The sequence below is a fragment of the Camelus bactrianus genome, chromosome 4 (genome assembly GCF_048773025.1).
Source record: "Camelus bactrianus isolate YW-2024 breed Bactrian camel chromosome 4, ASM4877302v1, whole genome shotgun sequence".
Classification (NCBI taxonomy): Eukaryota; Metazoa; Chordata; class Mammalia; order Artiodactyla; family Camelidae; genus Camelus; species Camelus bactrianus.
In genome coordinates this window covers 95,475,505-95,499,789 of record NC_133542.1, presented here as the reverse complement: position 1 = coordinate 95,499,789, position 24,285 = coordinate 95,475,505, and positions in this window count along the sequence as shown.

The window sequence follows — 24,285 nt, the reverse complement described above, 5'->3', positions numbered from 1 at the left end:
TCCCAGATTTTCTTGCAGTTAGGTAGGGTCATATAACCATATTTTACTCAATGGAAAGTGAAATGAAGTTGTCTGCTTTCAGGCCTTCACTCTTTTTTTTTAATTCCAGCAATCTTAGAGAATGGCAAAGCTGTAAAATGTAAGGATGCTGAGTCCATATGTATTTCCTAGGAAGAGAGTCACCTGCCGGTCATGAATACTCAGAATTTTTCTGAGCAAGAAATAAATTTCCAAAGCTCATGACTTAGCAAAATAGTTTATCTGTTCCTTTAGCTATCTTATATTAAATAATATGTTTTTAATATATTTGAACATGTTTTAGCATATTTTGAATATGTTTAACTGAATTTGGTTTACCCATTAAAATTAGTATACAATACAATATTAAATATAAAAGTAAAATTTATTAATAATAGAGTGTTCTGTGCCAAATATTTTGTTAATTGTCTCTAATTTGTTATTCTGGTTTTATAAATGTAAAACTGAGATTTAGAAGGATGAACAATTATTCCAGGATATAGAGCCAGTGGTGTGGTCTTAACTCAAACAATCAACTGGAGACTTATATTCATCCTTCTGCACTGCAGCATCCTAAAATAATTCTAGACTGCTGTGATGATTCAGAAGGATCTTTGAGAGCAAGTGTACTGATGTGAACATTGGTCATCACTCTGGGTGTGAGTCAGCATATGTCTATTTTTAGATTAGTGTGCAAATTTTCTAAGAAATCATCCTCAATAATCTGGCCTTAACATTATCTTATGGATCTACACCTGAATCAATTGTACCTGTCAATCTTTTAAAGAGTTTGAGTTTTCTGATTATATGAATTTTGAATGATGGAGTTTTTTACTCACATTGCTCATTATATACTACAAATTCAACTATGGGAGGAAGGATAATAAATACTATATCTTATTCAAATTTGCAGCAAACAGATTTTTGGCTAGGTTCTGTTATAAGACAGAAATCACTTAACCATCATTCAAGCATTTGGTTTCTGCTTTGTTGATTAGTAATGACAATTATAAATGCATGGTTTTAGTTAGCTGTTAACTATCACAAACTTCAGTTCAGATATAAGACAGAAGTCATTTACCATCATTAAAGCATTCAATTGCCACTCTGTTGACTAGTGATGACAACTATAGCGGCCTTGTTTTAATTAGCTAAAAACTATCACAAACTTAAATAAATAAGGTTTCCATAATGGAATAATCCAAAACACAAATACAAATGGAATATTTATTTGGTGTGGGGTGAAGTAATAAAATTTTTAAACTTTATTATTAGTAATGATGTTATAATATCATAGAATGCATTTTTATAAAATAAACATAGTCTTGATTTATTAAAATAAATTATGAAAAACACCAAATATGCCACTTTTTTTCATTTTTGGATATGGCCCTGAAAATGTAGGGTATCTCTGCTGCACTGTTCAATTTGAAATGTCCTCACATGTGAGTTAATTAGTATCACATCATCTTTTAGCTTTTATCTAAAGGCAGACTATTGCTTTTATGTAATTTTCTTAGCATTCATAACAGTGATTCTGAGAACATCTTCCATTTCTACTCTTATCCTTTTAAAGCTTTTGCCCAATTACTCACTTACCTAAATACGTTATAGTGTTTCCAGATCCTTGTCAGCTGGGAGGGAAGGGGCATCACTGGGTTCCAGGCTCTCACACCACCCCTTTCACACATTTCAGTTACTTTTTAATTTTCTAAATAGTTGCCTATCTTGTTTCACAAAATGAAATAAATTTTAACAGATTTGAAGATATCCTAAAGCAAAGGTGAAAGTCATTAATATGAAGAAAAAAACTCTGATAAGGAGAAAACTCCAGCTGAGATGATAATTTTGATGGTCAAGTCTCTAACTGAGCTCATAGTTTTCCCTTAGACAAAGCAATGAAGTGAATATAATTATTGAGAAAATATTTTTGAAACACTTGGTTAAAAATAAATTTCTCATGTGATATTGTTCACAAAGATAGTGATAGGAGAATGTCAATCATAGATTGGAAGCAAATATTTTGAAAAAGTATAGTGATGATTTTTATATAATTCTTTCTTGTAGATTCTGTACTTAATAACCCAGGAGACATCATTGTGCAATTAAACAAACAAAAAATAATTTACACATAGATAAGCATGTAGATCCAGAACCATTTTTTTTAAGAAAAGAATTTAAAGTGTCCACATTATAGTATTATAATTCTCTGTTAAAATATCTGTTTTTCACAATACTAAAAGGCAGCCTATAGTTTAAATTTTTTAATATCCAGTTACAGAAACAAGGACAATATCAGATACTTAATAAGTATTAAATAAAATTTAGTATTTTCTGGTTGAGTAAATGAGTGAAACATTTGCTCATCACTGGTCAGTACACATAATAACTAATGTTATTACTTACTTTAAGGAAAACAGGTCATTTTTGATTTGCACAACACACACGCATATACTGAACTTTACTTTTACTCTTTTCAAAAATTGATGCAGTTGGTTAACTTATTTCACATTTTCCTCTTCTCCACTTGTTAATTTGGGTTTTTGGAGAAGCAGTACCTATTTATATGCATTTGGTTCATTGTGTCCTGGAGTAACAGTCTGTCCCCATCTACTGCTATCTTTCTTAAGCTATTCATTTCTCATTGTTATCTTTTGTTTGATCAACTTTATTCTGCAGTTTTTCTCATTTAAATTCTCAGACTTGGGACACTGAAATGTTAACATCTCAACCTTGACTAAAGTTTTCCTTTGTTCAACTCCAATGGAGTTGCTTTGGTGAGGCAAGGTTAAATCTGGGTTGGCTACAACTTTGTCTTCTCTTGTACATGTTTCACAGTTAAAAAGCACCCTAGGCTGTACTTTTATACCACATAGAGTTAATGACAGAATATGCAGTGTGCAGTACTGTAAAAATTCCAATGCATAATTGGAATCCTAAACACAGTTTATAACACTTCTAGCCAGAAAGTTGTGTGGAATTCAACATTTTAGTGTACCTATTGAAATTCTAGGAGATGTGAAAGAATAATGGAATGAAATAAAAACTTTATTCCTAACTACTTCAGTAAGTTAATTATGAAACGAATTATTGAGTTAATGTGCACTTTACTTACATGCTGAAAATTTTCATTAAGTATTTCTCAGTGATTCAAAAAACTTGAAAAGGGCAGATTCAATGTTAGCATTTTTACTAATATGTTCTATTTTTTAAGCATTGGTTTTATCTAATTGTAGATAGTGAGGCTTTTCATCTAAAATATTTCTTAAATCAAAATCTCAGGTGTGAATTCCCATTATTAAGTGATCTTCCTCTGCTCCACTGATCTCTATTGCATTCACAAACTTCGTCATGGTAATACATTCATTTGTTCATTTTTCACTAGATCTTTAAATTAAGTAATAAAATACTAGAGTATTGAGAGCTTTCCTTCATGATGTTTATATGCTAAAGCTGTGTGACCTTTTCAGTATTCTTCAGTTCATTTTGCTGGCAGTTCTTTGTTATACAAAGAATGGTTTTGAAAGAAGGTTGTAGCTTCAAGTTTTGAGTTATACACACATGATTTTATTAAGGCAGGAGAGAAATTCAATGAGTATGTCTAGCTCCTAAATGATAAAGATAAAAAATTATTCAAGATAAGAAGTAGTATGTTGTTTAGTCTCCATGCAGTCATTCTTTTCTCATTTGTTTTTCAGTGGTTCATTTCTACTTTCATGCCATTGTGGTCAGGAAAGATGCTTGAAGTAATTTCTATCCTCTTAAATTTGTTGAGGCTTCTTCTGTGCCTGAGTACATAGCCTATCCTAGAGAATGTTCCATGAGCACTTGAAAAGAATGTATATTCTGTCTGGGGGATGTAATGTCCTGAAAATATCAATCAAGTCCAACTGTTCTTATAGTGTCATTTAGTATCTTTGTTGCCTTAATGATTTTCTGTCTGGAAGACCTGTCCAGTGATCTTAGTGGGGTGTTAAAGTCTCACAATTACTGTATTCCCATCAATTTCTCCCTTTATGTCTGTTAGTATTTGTTTTATATATATAGATGCACCCGTATTGGGTACATATGTGTTAAAGAGTGTAATATCCTCATCTTGTATTGCTCCTTTGATCATTATATAGTGTCCTGTCTTTATCTTTCTTTTTCTTTGTCTTAAATTCTATCTTGTCTGATATGAGTATTGCTACTCCTGCCTTCTTGTCATTTCTATTTGCATGGAATATCTTTTTCCATCCTCTCACTTTCAGTCTATGTGTTTCCTTCACCTATTGTCATTCTAAGTCAAGTAAGCCAGAAAGAGAAAGAAAAATACCATATGATATCATTTATATGTGGAATCTAAAAAAAAAAAAAAGACAAAGGAACTTATTTACAAAACAGAAACAGACTTGCAAACATAGAAAACAAACTTACAATTACCGGGGTGGAAGGGCGTGGGAGGGATAAATCAGAAATTTGAGATTTACAGGTACTAACTACTATATATAAAATAGAAAAATGATAAGTTTCTGCTGCATAGCACAGGGAACTATATTCAATATCTTGTAGTAACCTGTGATGAAAAAGAATATGAAAACAAATATATGTATGTATATGTATGACTAAAACATTATGCTGTACACTAGAAATTGACACAGCATTGTGAACTGACTATGCTTCAATAAAAAAAGAAAAGAAGTAAAAAGAAAAAGAATAGACTATAAAAATAAGCTAAAACTTATGAGTAGTATCACGGATCTTCATTTTAGACCTTGAGCCTTTGTTATTTTATTCATTCCCTCAACCATAGAAAGCTCTCTGAGGCAAACTCAAGGTAAAGATTTCTGGGACTTAAACATGAACTCCACTCACTCCAGATTTCCAGAAAGCAATAACCTGATAGGAGGATAGAATATAAAGACATGTTTGCAATATTAGATAATGATAGCAATTAAACACTATAGATTTTAGAAAATGAAAAAAGTCCTTTGGGGAAACAAACAAAAAAGCCTTCTAGAGAAGATGGTGTATGAGGTAGGTCTGTAAAAACTAGGAGAATGTGAATAAATGTGGGTAGAAGAAGGCATTCTAGGCAGAGGCTAGCTAGAGGTTAAATATAGTTGGAGAGTCACAGCGTTTGGTTTTGCTTTAATTTGCTTTTTTTTCTATAAAATATTTTTAAACACAAGGAACATTACAGTTACCTAAATTAAGTTTTATGGCAGATAAAGAACACTGTGCCTAAATCTCTGAGTTCCTTTTCACAGTTTCAAGTGCACCTAGAACATTTCCAAACATGAACAATATGCTGGGGCATAAAGTAAACCTGAAGAAGTTTCAGAGGTTGGAATCATATGAGTATGTTCTCCGACTACAGTGCAAAAATAAGCTGGAGGCTAAATTCCTGGAAGATAAGTAGAAAATGCCTGTATGTTTTAATCTTAGAAAACAATTTTAAGTAACTTATGGGTCAATAAGAGATCACATTGTAAATTTTAGAGTATTTTGGACTGAATTATTACTAAATTGTGAAATATCACAGCTTGTGACGTAAAGTTAACTTTCTGCTTGGGAGAAATGATACACATATATGTGTTTAAAGAATGACCTGAAAGTTAATAATGTAGACACCCAGCCCAAAAAGTTATTTAAAAAGGCAAAAAATAGAACTCAAAAAAGTGAATGAAATCATGAAGACTTAACTGTAAAAGTTAATAAAATAGAGAACATACACAACATAGAGGATTACTGAGGTAGAATCTTTGCCTTGAAAAGGCTAATAAAATTGATAAGCCTGTGTGCAAACTTTTAAGAAGAAAAAAAAAAGACTATCACTGCAGAACTTGAAGGCAAGAAAAATCAGAAGTAAATATAAAAAGTACCAGTAAGTTAAACATTTGGAAGAAACATACAAAACTGGCTGTATTTTTAAATATCAACAGCAAACTGTTACAATTTCTTTTAAAAAAATACAATTTAAAAAAGCTTTAAAACATTAAAAAATAAAAAAAGGAATAGATGTAAAAAAACAATGTTCCAGAAGTCTGTGCCATATAAGACACAATTGGAGGAAGTTAGAGATGACTTAAATAAACTGAAGGGATAAGCCACATTCATGTAAGATGCAGTACTGTGATAAGGTCAGTTTGCCCATATTGCTTTAGAGATTCAAAGTAATTTCAATAAAAATAATAACAGGATTTTTTTTAGTGGAATTTAAAAAGCAAATCCCACATTTTACATGTAAATCTAGAGGAACAAAAATATCCCAGACACTATTAAAAAAGAACAAGATGGAAATATCTACACTATCAAATACAATTGTGTATTTAAAGATACAGTAATTAAGAAAATATGATATTGGTGTAATGATAGACAAAGATAACAACAACAACAAAAAGGAATAGAATGCCCAGAACACAGGTCAAATATATACAAGCATTTGATTTATGACAAAGGTGATACTTCAGAAAATAGGACAATAATATTTTCAGTGGATACTGGGTTAATTGGATGTCCATATAGTAATAGTAGAAATTTGACTCCTACATTACAATATATACAAAAATTATCAAAAGAAGATTCCTAAACATGGTCACAAGGCAGAAAAATGTCTACATGTACATCAAGAGGCATGTATGAGGATGTTTAGAATAGCATTATTCCCAATAGACCAAACTTGAAATAACCCTCAAATCCTTCAACTATTGATGAGATAAATCACAGACTATAAATTATATGAATTATAAGTTGTGTTGTGTATCTTGCCCATTTTGATAATTAATTTGGCTTTACACTTATATATTGTACATACATGTTTTGCCTCACAATTTAAAGTGAAGTAAAACCCCTTAGAGTTAATGTTACATGCAAATACCAATGTATTTAGAGTTGATATTCTATATTGAAAATTTGCAGATAAAGCTATATAGAACTTTGAAGTAAATACACAATGGTAAAGAGATTGTTTTAAAAATAAAATCAACTAAGGGAAAAAACAGAATAAATTACTAAAATAATAAATGAGAACCCATCATTACTGATTATTTAAACATTAAATAACAATAAGTAACATTATAAAATCTCTGCCCATGAATTTGATAACTTAAATGAAATAGACCAATTTCTTGAAAGACACATCTGCCCAATCTCACACATGAAAAAACAGTCTGAATAGGTCATTATCTATTACAGAAATTAATTGAAAAATTTTTAACGTTTAAAATTGAAGTATAGTTGATTTACAATATTGTATTAGTTTCAGGCATACAGCATAGTGATTCAATAACTAATAACCTTCTGAAGCAGAAAGCACCAGTCCAAGATGGTTTCACTCATGAACCATTTAAGGAATATATGACACCAATTCACTATAAACTCTTCCAGAAAATAAAAGCAGAGAGAATATTTTCTAATTCATTCTGTGAGGCCAGTGTTATGCTAATACAAAATCTGAACAAAGACATTACAAGAAGGGAAACTATAGTCTAATATTCATCATAATAGATGAAAATCCTCAACAGAATATTTATAAAATCAAATCCAGTAATGTATAAAAGCATTTATATAATCACCGCCAGTAGGATATAAATTCCCAGTCTGGTTCAACATTCAAAAATCAATTGATGTATTTGGGAGGGTATAACTCAACTGATAGAGGGCATATTTAGCATGCACAAAGTCCTGACTTCAATCCTCAGTACCTCCTCTAAAGAAAATAAATAAATATGTAAACCTAATTGCCTCCCCCCCAAAAGAATCAGTTGATGTCATCCTTTTCGTCAGTAGGCTGAAGAAGTCAAATGATACCGATAGACACATAAAGAGCATTTGACAAAATCTAATACCGATTTATATTAAAACTTCCTGCAAACTAATAGACAGGAACTTTCTCAACTTGATTAAGACTATCTTTGAAAAACCTGTAGAGAATACTGAATGGTGAGAAATGAAATGCTTTCTTCCTAGATTGGGAACAAGGAAAAAAATGTACCCTCTTACCACTCCTTTTCAACAACAGCATACTGGAAATCCTAGTTAATATAATAAGACTAAAATAGGAAATAAAGGTATACCATGGGAAAGGGAAAAAAAGAAACTGTTTGTTAGCAGGTGACATGATTTTCCCAAAGAATCTAGAACAACAAAAAGTCTTCTGGAACTAATAAGTGATCTGAGTAAATTTACAGGATACAGGGTGATTTTAAAAAGTCAATTGCTTTCCTCTGTACCAGCAATAAACAATTAGGACTGTAAATTAAAAGCACAACATAATTTACATTAGCACCCAAGAGATAAAAAGAAATACTTAACTATAAATCTAACAAAATATGTATAAGATCTATATGAGAAATACTACACAGCTGTGGTGAAGGGAGAGCTAAATAAATTGGGGAAATATTCCATGTTCACAATCAGAAGATTCACTGTTGTTAAGATGCCAGTTCTTCCCACCTTGATTTATAGATTCAGTGCAGTTTGAACCAAATTTGGGGGGATATGGAAACACTAATTCTGAAGTTCACATGGAAAGGCAAAAGACCCACAACAGCTAACACAATGCTTAAGGGAAAAAAGAAGACTGATAACTACCTGATTTCAAGACATACTGTAAGGGTGGGAGGGTATAGCCCAAGTGGTAGAGTGCATGCTTAGTAAACAGGAGGTCCTGGGTTCAGTCCCCAGTCCCTCCCCTAAAAATAAATAAATAAACCTAATCCCTACCCCCCCAAAAAAAAAACTAAAAAAGGAAAAAAATCTTTCCAGAAAGACATACTATAAAACTACTTTTATCAAGACAGTGTGGTATTTGTGAAAGAACAGACAAATAAACGGAACAGCATAGAGAGTCCAGAAACAGACCAACACAGATAGTCAACTACTTCCTGACAAAGGAGCAAAGGCGGCAGGGAAAAAGATGAGACTTTCCAACAGGTGGTGTTGAAACAATTGGACCTCCACATGTGTGGAGGTGAATCTAGACACACGACAAGTTTTTAAAAAATTAACTCAAAATCATCGATAGACCTAAATGTCAAGTGCAAAACTGTCAAACTTCTAGATTATGTAGGACAAAATCTCAGTGACCTTAGATTTGGTAATGAGTTTTTATATATAACATCAGAAACATCATCCATAAAAGAAGAAGAAAAATAAGTGGAACATCACTAAAATTAAAAACTGGTGTCTTCAAAAGACAGTGGTAAGAGAATGAAAAGACAAGCCACTGACTGGGATAAAATGTTTGCAAAGCAAATATCTGACACAGGCTTTATGCACTCAACACTAAGAAAACCAACAACCCAATTATTATGGTTTGTTACAAAGCAAATGCCAAACGATGCAGTGTTTGACTCAGAAATTCCACTTTTTTACCATATAAAAATCATAGGCATTCTTAAAGAAAATATTACAAGATTTATAACAGCATTTTTGTTGTCATGGAATCCTGAAATCAACATAAATATGTACCAATGAAAAATAAAGGATGCCGTGTCTGTACTTTGAAATTTTCTTGCTAAAATGCAGGTACAAGAGCTTCAGCAGCAACATGAATAAATTCTAAAGGCAAAATCTTTACAATAACAAAAAACTGTTTCAGAATGAGCCAACTGTGTGAGACATATCAAGTGTGTAAACAGGAAGAATAATTTTATAGATGTATATTTATTTAAATATTTACACATATAATAGTAGAACAAAAACTTGCATTGACAATTGAATAGCAAATTTGGAGAGTGGGTACCTCTGTGGAAGAGAATGGGACCTCAAAGATATTCACAAGTGATCTCTGCAGTAAATAGGTTTTACTTCTCAAAACAAATGAAACAAGAATTGCAAAATAGGAGGCTAGGATGGAGTTGAGGGAGGTATACAACATTTTTTAAGTTAATTCACAGTTATTTTTTTCAATACTGTGATTATACATAGCAGTGAAAAAAATAGGGAAGTTCTCAGTGTATGGACATGGAAAAAATTTTAATGACTACTCATCAGCCAAAAAAAAAAAAAAAATAGCCAGTTGTAGAGTGATACTTAATTTGTGATATCATCTTTACAGAAGAAAACTCACATGTTATTTATGTATTTATACTATATATACTTATAAACATACCAGTTGCCTAACAGTGTTTCAGTAGTGTTTATCCTAGGGGAGGGAATAGGGTTGTGTCAAGAAATCCTATGTTTCATCTGAACTTTTTATTGTTTTTCTTTTTTCCCATCGAGTGTATAACTTGGGTAAGTAAAAATAAATGACATTTTATTTAATAGGAAACACATCTGATTTTGAGAGAAAAAAATGAAGCAGAGAGAGATCTTACCTAAGTAGCTTCAAAACTAGACTTATGGGTCCCTGTTAAGATCTCCAGGCCTCAAATTTCATTTTATTTTATGAATAAGATGATAAGTAAGCAATAAAGACCTTTGAAAATCTCAAAAATTCCTTCAAAGCAAACTGCTTCAGAAATGACTACTTGCCCAAATCCAGAAGGCCCTTCTAATTTACATTACTAAAAACCTGTAGCCCACAAAGTGGATCATTTCCAGACACTGCTGTCCTCATTTCTAGCCATTTCTGTTCGGTCTTCTGTGTAGCTGAGGGCTCTTTCCTTGGCCTTCTGTCCCTATTCTATTCATTTTCCTGGATCTCCTTAGAGAAACTGCTCCCACGCATAAGTTGATGACACCTTAATCTCTTGTCTTCAAATATGTGGTGTGTACCAGACTCATTCGTATAACTACCTAGAAAAATTTTCCATTTAGAGGGTGCTCAGGTAGCTCCTTTTCCTTTAAATATCTGTATCCAAGTGATACCTCTATACCCAGTGTTACCTAATATTACGACCACCCACTTAGTTTCCTAAGCGAGTGTTAATGTTCCTCAATGCTGGTCTCCATTCTTTGGTATTGAGTTACTCACCCAGGCCTGTTTCTTATGCTTTCTTGCGAATGTGCCCACATTTCCCACTTATGTCAGATTCTCATCATTTCTAACATTGATGTCGCTACACTTTCCTCACTGCGTTTCGTAGGCCAAGCCTTGTTCATTCTCCATATCACTGAAAGAGCTTCCTACAACACAAACCTGATCATGCTATTTATTACCCTTTAATTTTTAAGTATCTCCTATAGCATTCAGAATTTTTAAAAGATAGTACCTCGGCATTAAAAATCTATCTCTGACCTGTCCCTCCAGCCTCATATTCGACCATTCCAGTGCTTCCTTCCTCCTGATGATAGTTCCTGGCATGAAATAGCACAAAACACTTTTAAAAATTAAAAATGGTATCTCTAAAGAGGTATAGTTTACATAGCATAAGATTCAACCAGTGTATATGTCCAATTTGACAATTTTAGTAAAATTGTACCATCATCACCACAATCCAGCTTTTGAGTATGTCCATCACTTTGAAAAAAATTCTCTTGAGCACATTTGTAATTAGCTCCTAATTCTCCCCTAGCCTCAGGCTGTTCTGATCTGCTTTTCAGTCTTTGTAAATAATATAAATAAACAATCTGCCTTTTCTCATGTTTTATATAATTGGAATCATACAATATAAAATATTTTGCATCTAGCATATTTTTGATGCTCATACCTATTTAGCATATATTACTCAGTGTTTCATGCTTTTTATTGCTGAAGAGTATCCTGTTGTATATCATACAACAGTTGGTTTTTGCATTCATCAGCTGATAGACATTTGGATTTTTTCCACATTTGGGCTATCATGAATGATGCTGCTGAGAATATTTACATACAAGTCTTGTGTGGACAGATGTTTTCACTTCTCTTGGATAGAATCCTAGGAGTGGAATTGCTGGATCATATGGTAGCTTTATGTTTAACTTTTTGAGTAACAGACAAAATGTTTTCCAAAGTAACTAAACAGTCTTATTTTCCTCCCTGCAATGTATAAAGGCTCCGATTTCTTCACATTCTTGCCAGTACTTGGTATGGATGGTCTTTTGATTACAAACATTCTATTATCACATTGTGGTTTAATTTGTATTTCCCTACTGAAAAATAATATAGAGCACTTTTCTTCATATGCTTATCAGCTATTTATATGTGTTCTTTGGTGAAATGCCTATTCATATCTTTTGTCCATTTTCTTTTTTGAGTTGTTTGTCTTATTCTTTAAATATTTTGATATATTATTTGCAAACATGATCATCTAGCCTGTGGACTGTAGTTTTAGGTTAAATGGTGTATTTTGAAATAAAAGGTTTATAATTCTAGGAAAGTCCAAGTTTCCATTTTTAAAATGACTAATGCTTTAGTAGTTCTGTAAGAGAATTCTTTGCCTAACTCAAGGTAATGAAGGCTTTCACTTTTAGTTGTTGTTGTTCAGAAGTTTTATAGTTTTAGTTCTTATATTTATGTTTATGATCTATTTTGGGTTCATTTTTTTTGTGCGGTATGAATAAAGAGCATGAGCCTGTTATTCTTGTTTTAATTTGGCTGTTCGGTTTTCTTGGAACTATTTAGAGAAAGGACTATCCTTTACCTATGAAATACCTTGGTATTTTTCTTGAAAACCAAATGACCAAAAATACAAGGTTTAATTTCTGAACTATCACTTTTTTTTCTGTTTATCTTTATGCCTGTCCTTATGCTATTCAATAATGTCTTGACCTCTGTACTTTTAAAGTGAGTTTTGAAATCAGATATTTTTAAGTCCTCCAACTTTGTTCTTTTTTTCAAAGTTGGAGAAACTTTAATGGTCATACTTTGCCAGGGGATGAGGAAGGATGTTCAGCGATATAAGCACTGGAATTAATAGTTTGGCATAAAATCTAGCAATTGTGAGACATTTATCCCAGAGAAATTAAAACTTGCTATCATGCAGAAACTTAAACACATGTTCAGAGCAGTTTTATTTGTAATAGCCTTAAACTGGTAGTTATTCATCTGTCCTTCAGTGGCGAAACAAACTGTGGTGTATCCACAAACACTACTCAGCAATACAAGAGTATGAACTGTTGATAACATGCAACGACTTGGATGAACATCGAAGAAATTGAGTGAAAAATGTTAGTCTCAAAAGTATATATACTGTATTTGTCAAATTGTATAAGTATATAAATGGATACTGATGAGTAATTGCCAAGTGATGGGGACAGGGGGGTTGTGTGGTTGTAAAAGAGTAGTGTGAATTGTGGTGGTGGTACAGTTACGTATCTTATTAGTGGTTGTAATTATGCAAAATCCAATGTGATAAAATTGCATAGAGCTACACACACACAGAAAGATGAGTACATATAATAATTTCAAGAGATAAAGTTGAAAAAAATGTGAAAATGAACAAAGTTCAGGGTTTCCTGAGAATGTACTTCAATTCTGAAAAATAATATTAAAGAAAAATAATAAATATGGCTTATTAAAAACTTCTAAAAAGTCACATAAGAACATTGTAGAGAATTAAGAAAACAAACAAACTCCCCAAAGATACAAAAAGTATGATAAATTCTCACATAGGGTTAGCTGCTCTTAATATCTAGTACACATTTTTCTTTCTTTTCGTGAATGTAATAAATACTGATTTGTAATATGCTTTTAAAAATATACAGTGTGAGCATTTTACCATATCATTAAATAGACTTCCACAATGTCCTTTAAAATGTTTATGTAAAAGGAAAATATGTGGAAACTTCATAACTTCTAAATAAATTATTGTTGGATATTTAATTAGGTTTCTATTTTTAATATGACAAGCAGAGGTGTAATAAGCATTCAGAATTTTCTTTACATAAACCCATATTATTTACTAGGATACACTTCAAGACATAGAAATTCTGGGTAAAATCTTGGGCATATTTCTAATGTTTTTTGGAAGTACCTTGCAAAATTGCTCTCAAGTCTTTGTACCAATTTATAGTCCCACCAGGAATATATAAATTGTCACACATACATACTCAGATATTCAAAAACACTGGACATTATTAGTGTTAAGATGTATATCTTTTGATAAAAGTTATATTCTATATATACACAATGATACATAGATATTTATTTCATTAACTTAATAGGCAAAATGAATCTCACTATTGTCTTACTTTGAATTGTCATTTTTTCATGTGCTTATTGGCCATTTGCATTTTCCTTTGCTGATTTGCCCATTAGTTCATTTACTTATTTTCTGTTAGAAGATTTAAAATTGTCTCTAAACAACTGTAATCAGTTTACAATGATACCCTATTTTCAGATTTAAAAGAGATCTACATCATTTTTAACTGATACAGGTGTAGGACATATGCTTTTTCAAAGTGTGGAATTCTATGAAATTCCTCTCTTACAATTATCTTTGGCAAATGTTCAACAAACCAAACACTGTGTACTGTATTTTACCAATTTGGAACGTGCTAAGGGAAACCAATATCATTCTCTTCCTATTAGAACCAAAAAAAAAAAAAAACTGATTTTTCTGTAATATCTTCAGTAGTCAATATGTAGAAATGATTTTAATGTTTATTTATAAAGTAGTTATTTTATTGTGTTTATGGTCAGTAGATGTGATATTAACCCTATTCCCCAAGTTCTCTCCCAGGCATAAAATAATACCTCAAGTTATGCCACAAAGAAATGAAAGAAAAGCAAATCATTTTTGGCTTGTATGGCTACTTTTCAGAGTGTGAGCAGTTAGTATATACATAAATTAGAATTTTTTTTCTACTGTTGCAATTTACAGACTCCTTCCAAATCTCTTTTAACATCTCAGTGATACGGCTTAACTGTCTGTGAAATGTGTGTTGTAGAGATACTGAATGATCTGAAGCTTAATTAATGTTTTAAATGTCCTTTGAAATCTTGAATTAAAAGGATATTAATATTGCAAAATCCATGAAATGGTAATTGGATTATTTTATTTCTGATTTATTGAGCATTTAGGATATAGAAACCAAAAATAAATAGATAAAGACCAAAAGTCAATTTTTGGAAACTTGGTTACATTTTTCATCCACATGTAATTGGAAGCAAATATATTAAACTTCAAAAAAAGGAGACAAAAGCAGGATCATGTCTTAGAACATGGTTTGTATCTCCAATTCGTTTCTAACTTGAAAATGTCATGTTTTATCAACACAGCTTTGAGAATTCAGCTAACATACCCTGTTTGCTCTAAAGCTCTTTCATTGTTATCCTGTGGGTTTTCCTTATGGTCATTATGCAAGAAGTCACCTTAAGATAATGACTCTTACAGGCTTTGACTTTAGTTTCCTGGTATAAATTTATCAGAAGGTATCTGCTTGTGTGTGTGTGTGTGTGAGAAAGGAGCAGAGGGGTACTATGGAGAAAGGGTGTGGTCTTTTTTAATTGAAGTGTCAGAAGAATTTATTAGAGACTTACATGAGGCATCTCCATCACCACTGTAATTTTTGAACTATATTTTCAATGTATACTTTTTTCTTTGACTCGGCCCTCTTTTCAGCCCCTCCAAATGTTTTGTTGCCTTCTAAGTTATGATACTATTCTTTTGGTTTCTGTACATCTAAGTTGGCCTAATAGGAATATTTTAATATTTTATTAGCTAAGAGACCTATTCTAAAACTAAGGTGCATTCTCCAATCAGAAAAGCTTGAATCCTTTTGATACGTGATCTAACATTTACTTAATCCTGTTTCACTTTGACATACTGCAGGTTGACAGGAATCATAGATGTTTTCTATACATTAAAACATTTAAATCCATGAGACCTTCCTATATAAAGACTATGTCAAAAATGTACATCTTATTACATTATTCTCTTGTGATGGTCTTCCATGGCTTAGTTCTATGACACATGAAGTTGATCACATGGCTATACAGTTCTCTATGATCAGATCACAGTTCCTGCCTCTTTCAGTCTCTTTTTTCCCCAACTTTCTCAGTTATAGCTTTGCTAGAGACCCCCTACCTCACTACCAATTCTTAGGAAACCCTGGTTTCTTTTTGCTCCAGGGCTTTGTGCAGTTTCCTGTGAAACAAGACTGTCTCCAATTCCAATTCTATCCTTCAAAGGCTAATGCCATCCAGCTTATAGACTGCCTTCCCTGGAATGCCATCTTCTAAACCTAGTTTAGTGCATTGCACCATTATAATAATTTAGTAAATGTATACACTTAACAAATTAAGTTATGATTGTATAACTTAGTGCCATATGAGACATGGAACCAACCAGTTTGGCTCATCATTTCAACCCCCATTGTCCTGCCCAATGCCTGGCACGCAGGAGACCCCCGATAAGTATCTGTTGACCCAATTGATGATGTATGTTTCAGATATAAGTGCATGTTAGACATACAGCAGGAGAAAAGTTTAGAGGTAGTCTACTGTCATTTACAACCTATTATCTAACTTCTGCTTGCCTATCTGTACAGATAGGGCCCTCCTGCATCATCAGCAGCTCATTTTACTTTCAGACAGCACAGACTGTTACAATGCCAATTATTTTTTAATCAAAACTTTTCTCTTTAATATTACTCTTCTGAAGATAGGGCATATTAGATGATTAGCACTTGATTATGTTTCATTGCTCATGGTCATATATATCCAAGGTGGTATGTATGAATATAATAAGGATCAATGGATAAGATATTGAGGCAATCATCAGTTTGAAATATAACTTGTTCTACCCTGATTAGAGGGAGCTTTTAAACCATGCCCTCCATGACTTTTTTCCATAGCATCCATTATATACAATAATGATAATGGCTAATACTTACTGAGAATCTCTTCTTTGTTCTAAGTGTTGTAAGTATAGTAACTAATTTACAACAATAACTCTGCAAGGTACTTTAGTACTATCTTAACTATACATCAATATATACACAAAATTATTTACTTCTTAGTAGGTTTGTGAGAGTAGTAATTACTAATGCTGTTGCCTATTAGTAATTTAATAAGAATTAGATTAAGTACCAAAGATAGTTGAGTATTTTGGCAAGTACAGAATAATCTGGGGGAAGGTGGGGATTCCTGGCCAACACAGGACTGGGAGCAGTGCTGCTGGGAGCAGGGGATGGAATTATCTCTCAGATACAGAAGGGCTTCCAGATGGAGGATGAGGGAACCAGAAATGAGAAATGGATAACATGGGAAAACAGACATCCCTTCTTCATGAGTCTAGAACCATTTCAACTGCCCTCACAATTTAGGTTTAATTACAAGTTAAATTCAAGCCCGAATATGTCAAGATGTGACCTTCAGCAGATCCAGAGTCAGCATTCCCCTTGATTTCAGAGATGATTCTCACTCAGTAGGAATTTTTTCATAGAGCAAATATTTTGGTTTCTCACTTGTCAAAAGAGAACTGGGTTTTCTATTTGCTGTGTAACTTATGTAAGGAAGTGTCAGCCTTAAAAACTAGCTGGAAATTTCATTGTCTTCTCCAGAATTCACACTGTTTTCAAAAACAGAGTACAATTTAAGGTACAAATTATAATGTGTATTTTGAACTATAACCAAATCATAATGTATTGAGGTTTTAAATAATGAAATAAATGACTGTTACTTGTTCACATGATAACATTGAAAATAAATTTAATCCTTATTTCTCTGGAAAGGAGATAAAAAATGTTCTTCAATGTAATATTGATGTTAAAATTCTCCTACCTAAATATTAGGAGACTCTTATAGAGAATTGTGCACCGTTATAAATAATGTAATGCTGGCAAACTCCCAGTATGCATGTTGCTTTCTTTGGCAGGTACTGAATGTTTTGAGGAATAGAGTTTGTGTATTATTTTTGTCATGCTGAGCCATTCTGTTCTTTTCCTCAGCAAAACTAAGTTCAACAAACATAGCAACTGAGAACTTCTGAGAGATTTTTTTTGTAAGTAATATCAATTGCAAACCTTTCCAGATGATCATATATTTATTTATTTTTGCGCCCCAAATATATGTCTTAAAAAGCAAGTAAAATATTTCCATATTCTATGATATATAGTATAAGTAAAGCATACTTGCTCTTTGTATTCCTGCATTTATGGAATAGTTTATGCCAAGTCTTATGCTGGGGTTCCCAACCTGCAGGCCACAGATGGGTTCCAAAGGGCTCATGACTGCTTAAATTACATGACAATTTTTGTGTGAATCTACTTATAAATATAATTTCTATTATTTTCCTGTTTCCTGGAAAAGGATTCCTAGAGTTTGTCAGCTTAGCAGAGGGCATTTTATAACAAACAAGAAATTAAGAATCAGTGCTTCTCAAGAGGTTTTTAGGGCAATGAAATTGTTCTGTATGATACAACAGTGGTGACTACATGTCATTATGCATTTGTCAAAACCCATAGAATATACGACATCAAGAGTGAACCCTAATGCAAACTATGGACACTGGTTGATAACAATGTTCCATGTTGGTTCATCATTTGTACCAATTACACCACACTGATGGGGGATGTTGAGGGTAGGGGAGTATATATGTGTGAGTGGGGAGGACTGTGTGAACTCTCTGTATTTTCTGCTCAGTTCTGCTGTGAACCTGAAACTTCTTTAAAAAAATAAAGTCTGTTAATAAAAAAAAGAAATAATCAATGCTTCTGTCTGCAATCAGCATTATCTTTCAGACGGCTAATAATAAGAGTTGACATTTATTGGGCACTTAATTTGTACTAAATACTGGTTTAAGTTCTCTATGTATAATAACAGATTTAATAGTCTCAACAGTCTTAGAAAGTAGGCTCTAATTTTATTTCCACTTTATAGATGAGAGAATTGAGTCACAGAGGCTTAGTAATGTGCCAGGTACCACGCAGCCAGTAAATGACAGAGCAAGGATTTGAACCTGGGCCACCAGTTTCCAGAGTCTGTGCTATAAGGCATAATATTAAATGAATTTCATTAAAAATGTATATGGTTAAGTTCTGTGGATCAGACATTTATTTAATTATTTTATACACGTTATTTTATGTGATCACCACAATAAATTATGGATTTAATATAGTTTATTGTCTACATTTTATAATCAAGAAGACTTAAGTTTGAATAGTTTAATATATGAATGAAATAATGTCTATGCCATGGACATCTAGAGATTGTCCAGTGAATGAAAATTTCCCATTTTTTTCTCTTCCTGATAGGAAAGCAATGAAGTTGAAGTAGAGATAGAACTCCAACATTAGCATTCCTATTCAGGAAATATTTTGATTCAAAAGATCAGTATGGATAGCCAGAAAGGGATATTTTGGATTCATTTGATGTCTACTTTCATTTAGGTCCATAACCAGCTGTAATTTTTCTACAGGTAAGAAACAGGTCAGTTCCATTTCACTTACTCTTCTGCTGGGTACCTATGTTATGGGTACCAAGATTATTTCAAAGTTTTTTTTATCCTTAGAGCTATCTCCTTGAATTTATTGACTTCATTTCATCTTGCACGAAAACGATTCAGCTTGGTAGCATCCACTTAAAGCCAACTTTCTTTTGAAGTACCATGGAATTCCTGAACAGTTGAGATGTTTGCCAGCCTCACAAGTCTTAAAGAAATTCTGCAGTTGACAGTCTTGCCTGTGCTCATCATTTGCTCTCCTGTACTTTCCAGCTGTTCACCTTAGCTGAATCCTGACCTTCTCCCAGAGGCCACCTCTGCCCCCTGCGCTGGGGGAGGCTGTCTGCTCTAGGCTTTCAGGTGCTGTTTCTGAGAGAGCTCCACTGCCATCCTCTAGTCACCCACCAGCATCCACATCTCCCATCTGCCCATTCTCTCCAAATCTCTCTTTCCAGCTCTATACACTTTCTCCCTTATATGTCTGTATTTTATTTTGTTTTCTTCAGCCTGTCACCATTTTTACTTTCTGGTTTTATAATCTCTTCTGGCAACCTATCTAAATGTGGATTACAATTGCATTGTTCACAATATTCCGTACACATCAGTCACCTCCCAGCATCTCTCTAAAACCTGGGAATGGACTATGAAAGGCATTGTAATGTAGTAGAAGGAACACAGGTGTTAGAAATGGGCCAGGCTGTGGCATTTCCTAGCTGGGTAGCTTTATTCAGTTGGTGCATTGAAGTCTATTATTATGTCTGCTATTAGAAATAATACGTGTTTCTCAAAAAGTTAGTTTGAAATTGTACATGTGATTTTGTTAACTATAGCTATAACTAGGCAAATTATAAAGCTGACTAAAAGAGGGCTGTTCTCAGATAAATGATGATAGTGGTCAAGGCAAAGATTATGAATAATCCAATTCTCCAGAGCTGAGGTCTATTTAAAACAGTTTAAAAATTGCAGTAGTATGAAAGTGCCAATTCTTAGTTCTTAGTTTATTCAATACATTTTGTTCAGTATCTTCTATGTGCGAGACTCCATGTTTGTAACTATATTGGGTTCAAAATTTTTTAAGAATAATCTCTATCAGCATTTTGGTTTAAATCCTTCAAATATTTATAATTACCTCTTCCTACATATCTATAAATGCTATTTTTATGAAGATGACTCAAATTATACTTTCTAAAAATTTAAATGAAAATCAGCAATTCCAGTCCATTTCTCACACCCATCTTGCCTCAGTTCAGCAGTAGGATTCATTCATTCATGACACAGTGTGCTAAAGGAAGTCAGTAAATAGGCTAAGATCAAGAAATTTCTAAACTAGTAGAGGAAATAGATATTCTTTCATGATCATATCTAAGATAGAATGTCCTCCCCTGTCTTCTCTATCCTCTAATCTTGATTCAGTTTCTTTACTGTACTTATTTATTCCCTGTCAAATGTGTGTATTTCCTACCTGTCCCATTACAATGTGAGCCCCTTGAGAACAGGATATTGTGTCTCTTGTTCATTACTGCATCCCCAGAATTTACACTTAGTAACCAGCACTTAGAAGCCACCCCTTGCAGAGTTAAGGCACACTGATGAATCTGTGTGATTATCTGATCTTTCTGTCTCACTCTGTCTCTCTGAGTTTCAAACTCCATGAGGACAAGGGTAGTGTGTATTCGGCTCATCACTGCCCCAGGGTGACCTCCAAAATACTTGGTATATTGTGTATGACCAATAAATAGGACAAACCATTATCAAATAAAGAGGAAATCAGATACTGTCTTTTCATTTCTTTTGAAAAATCTATGATGTAAATTTACCTTTCCAGAGTAACTTATATTAGCCTAGTTAAAACCTTATGGCTTTAATCCTTTATTGGTTGGTGTGCTCTTAATATGCATATGTCTTATTTTTCCATCTAGATTACACAGCTATTATATTCTTTATTAGAGCCAAAAGATTATTGCTTATAAAGTGCTACATAAATAAATCTTTAGACCAGGCACACATTTTATTTCCTCTCTATTTGGCCGTGTCCTCTGTGGGTCATTGTCCTGTTTTATCTTGCTTAGGACTTTGTATAGCTTTCTTCATACTATACTGTTACTTGTTTATTTTGGAATGTAAGTGGATATATTTATTTCTAATTTTCCTTTTTCTCAAAATGTCTTTACTCTGGCTTACAAGAAATAAGACAACATTTTAAAAAATTAAGAATGAAGACACAAAGTGAAAACAAATGGATACAGGAATAGAATCAGTACACAAATTCCCGTTATGAAATACCAAGTATATCCTGTGAGAGTGAGCAGTGAATTTGCCTCCTAGTGGGAGTTACTACAAACAGAGCAAAATGGTCTTTCATGTTACTTACTAATTCATGTGATAGAAATTAACAGTTTATTTCTAAGGAGTCACACTATGGCTCATAATTAGACTAGGAAGAGTTTTTCCCTGTTGTCCTCAGGAAGAATATCCAACTTTAATCAATGAACAACATCCCCAACAATAGCCATCCTACTGGCAATATTCCATATCTTATTCCTCACACCCCACAGCACAGTTACATGACTGCGGTTCCACCAGGGACCAATGCTTGGTGGTCCAGCCTATGTCTTTCTGCTGACTGGGTTTAATCTGAGAAATTTAGACTGTGTTCCTTTTGGAAACCCTGTGCTTTTGATGAACAGTTAAGTAATAGTTTCCAGAATTACTTCCTTGCCTCTGCTTGGAGTGTTGTTACATTCATAAAATCAGACAAACTTTTGTAATTTGGGGGAAACCAGGTCTCTGGGGCAGACCTGGTTTCCCTGGACATTCAGTCTGTACTTTGAAATGTACTGTGCATTTTCATCTCTGAAGGGATCCTTCCAGGAAACCCCAGGACACAGCTAGAAAAAAACAAACAAACAAAAGAAAAAAACAAACAACCCCCCCAAACTTAAAACTAAAAAGAGACCGGTAATCCAGGATTTACAAAGATGGGTGAAATTTGATCAAATGTCCTAGTAGAGGTTGTGTGAGTGAATTTGAATGTGGCCTCGGCCAATGTCTCATGGAGTTCTTATTACTGAGCAAACAAAGTATTAATTTCTGCTCCTTGAAGAAAATTTATGGCTGAGGCAGGAGTCTGCGGAGCAACTAGGTAGGAGACAAAGCACAGGAATGTGGGATTTAGCCCCAGGCACATGAGCAGTCATATCCTTCTGAGAGAGTGCAGTTTGTGTTTATTGCCTTTGATCACTCCCTCTATTTAAAGATAATATTACTCCCATTTTGGTGATCCCCTGTAAGGAATGGAATATCAAGTATGTATAAGTAAATATTTCAAGAAAGTGACAAGAGTAATTAAAATTTAAAAAAAAGATTGAAAAAAAAAATAGAAGCATCCTCAAACCCAGAAACCTGTGTTAAGTTAGTGAAGCGTAAGTGCTAATATCTTGCTGGAAAAATCCCCAGTTCTTCATCATTCCAGCGCTGCAGTGGGAATCAAAGCCCGTAACCATACACAGAACTCAGATCCTAGTGGCCGTGGAACTCCCTTGACTTGATGCTACACTGGGTGGTGTGTTGGTTCTCCCTTAAAGAATCCCCTGAAAACTGGGGAGGAGCAGGAAGAAAGTTGTCCTTCCAGACTCGCTTCGCAGAGCGGCCACACTGGCACCCTCAGAAGACAGCAGCTGTGGCGTGTTCGAAGCTCACGTGGCATTCATCTGAGGTCTGCTCTCACAGATATTCTGGAATAAGTAGGATTGCTCCTGCCAGCCACCCTGACCCCCTTCCCTGTCTTCCTGCCCAGCTGGAATACCCACCTTTCCTCTCCAGACACCAACCCACCAGCACACACCCAATTGCACACCCACTTTCAAGACCATAAGAATTCCCAAAGGCAGTGGAGCTAGATTACACTTTCTGTTAACCTGAAAAGGTGGGGCATTCAAACATGTGGGTCTTACTTATACCCCAATCGTAAATCTAGACATTTGTTATTAAAGTTACACTGGAAAATGTAAATTCACAGAGAACAAGTGTGTCAGGGCCGTCCTCCAGAGATGGAAAAGGAGAGATGGAAAATAAACCTTTTCATGGTTTTAATTCATTTTATTCCTCTGGTTCACCAAATGTAATCATATTGGTGGAAAAGTGTCAGTGCAGGTCAACAACTCATATTTCCCAACTTTTACATGTGTGTCTAGACAAACAGCATTGTGCTAACTGGGAACCATATTTTCGTTATTTCTTTCATGCGCCTTTGTGCCATAATACTCAACACACTGCTTCATACCTCAGAGTGAAGTAAGGGTTTACAGAAACTAAAAACAGTTTTCCATCTTTGAGAATAAATGTCTAGAAACTTGCTAAAAATTTATGGAATTCATTGGCACTCAATAAATATGAATGTCATTTATTTTATATGATGTTATTAATAATGATAATAAAAACCTACTTTTTGCAGAATGCTCTGTAATCTAAAATGTGCTTTCATATTTCTTCAGTTCCTTATTCATCAGTTTTTTTTTTTATTCCTGAGGAGAGGAAAGTATACATTTTTAATTATACCCTTTGATGAAATAATGTACAAACATTTCTACTTTCAGTTACACAAGGATAGAAGGACTCATTTCTGTTTTCACAGGAGTCCCACTACATTTTCAGTTCTTTGCACATCAGGCTAAATGGCAACTGGCCCTTTATTTAGAGAATCTTCATTCTCAGCTGTTGGCACTGCCATCCTTTCAGCTGCTCTTAGCCTCTAGAGCCCGCACATGATAAATAATACAATCTGCTGGAAGCCTCTAACGGCTTTAAATGTTGCTGCTAATGCGCCTGTGGCATTTTAGACCAGACTTTTAAAACTTCCCTAAAATCTAGAAATTACAAAACATTTGTGGGTTTAAAAGGGCATAAATTAATGAATGGCTTGATTTTTCTTTTAGATGAGACATTTCCAGCTCAGTCACTGAGTACTTATTGCTGTCTGAGATCCAAACGGCCGTGGCAGTTAATCACCTATTATAAAGGACCAAACTCTTTA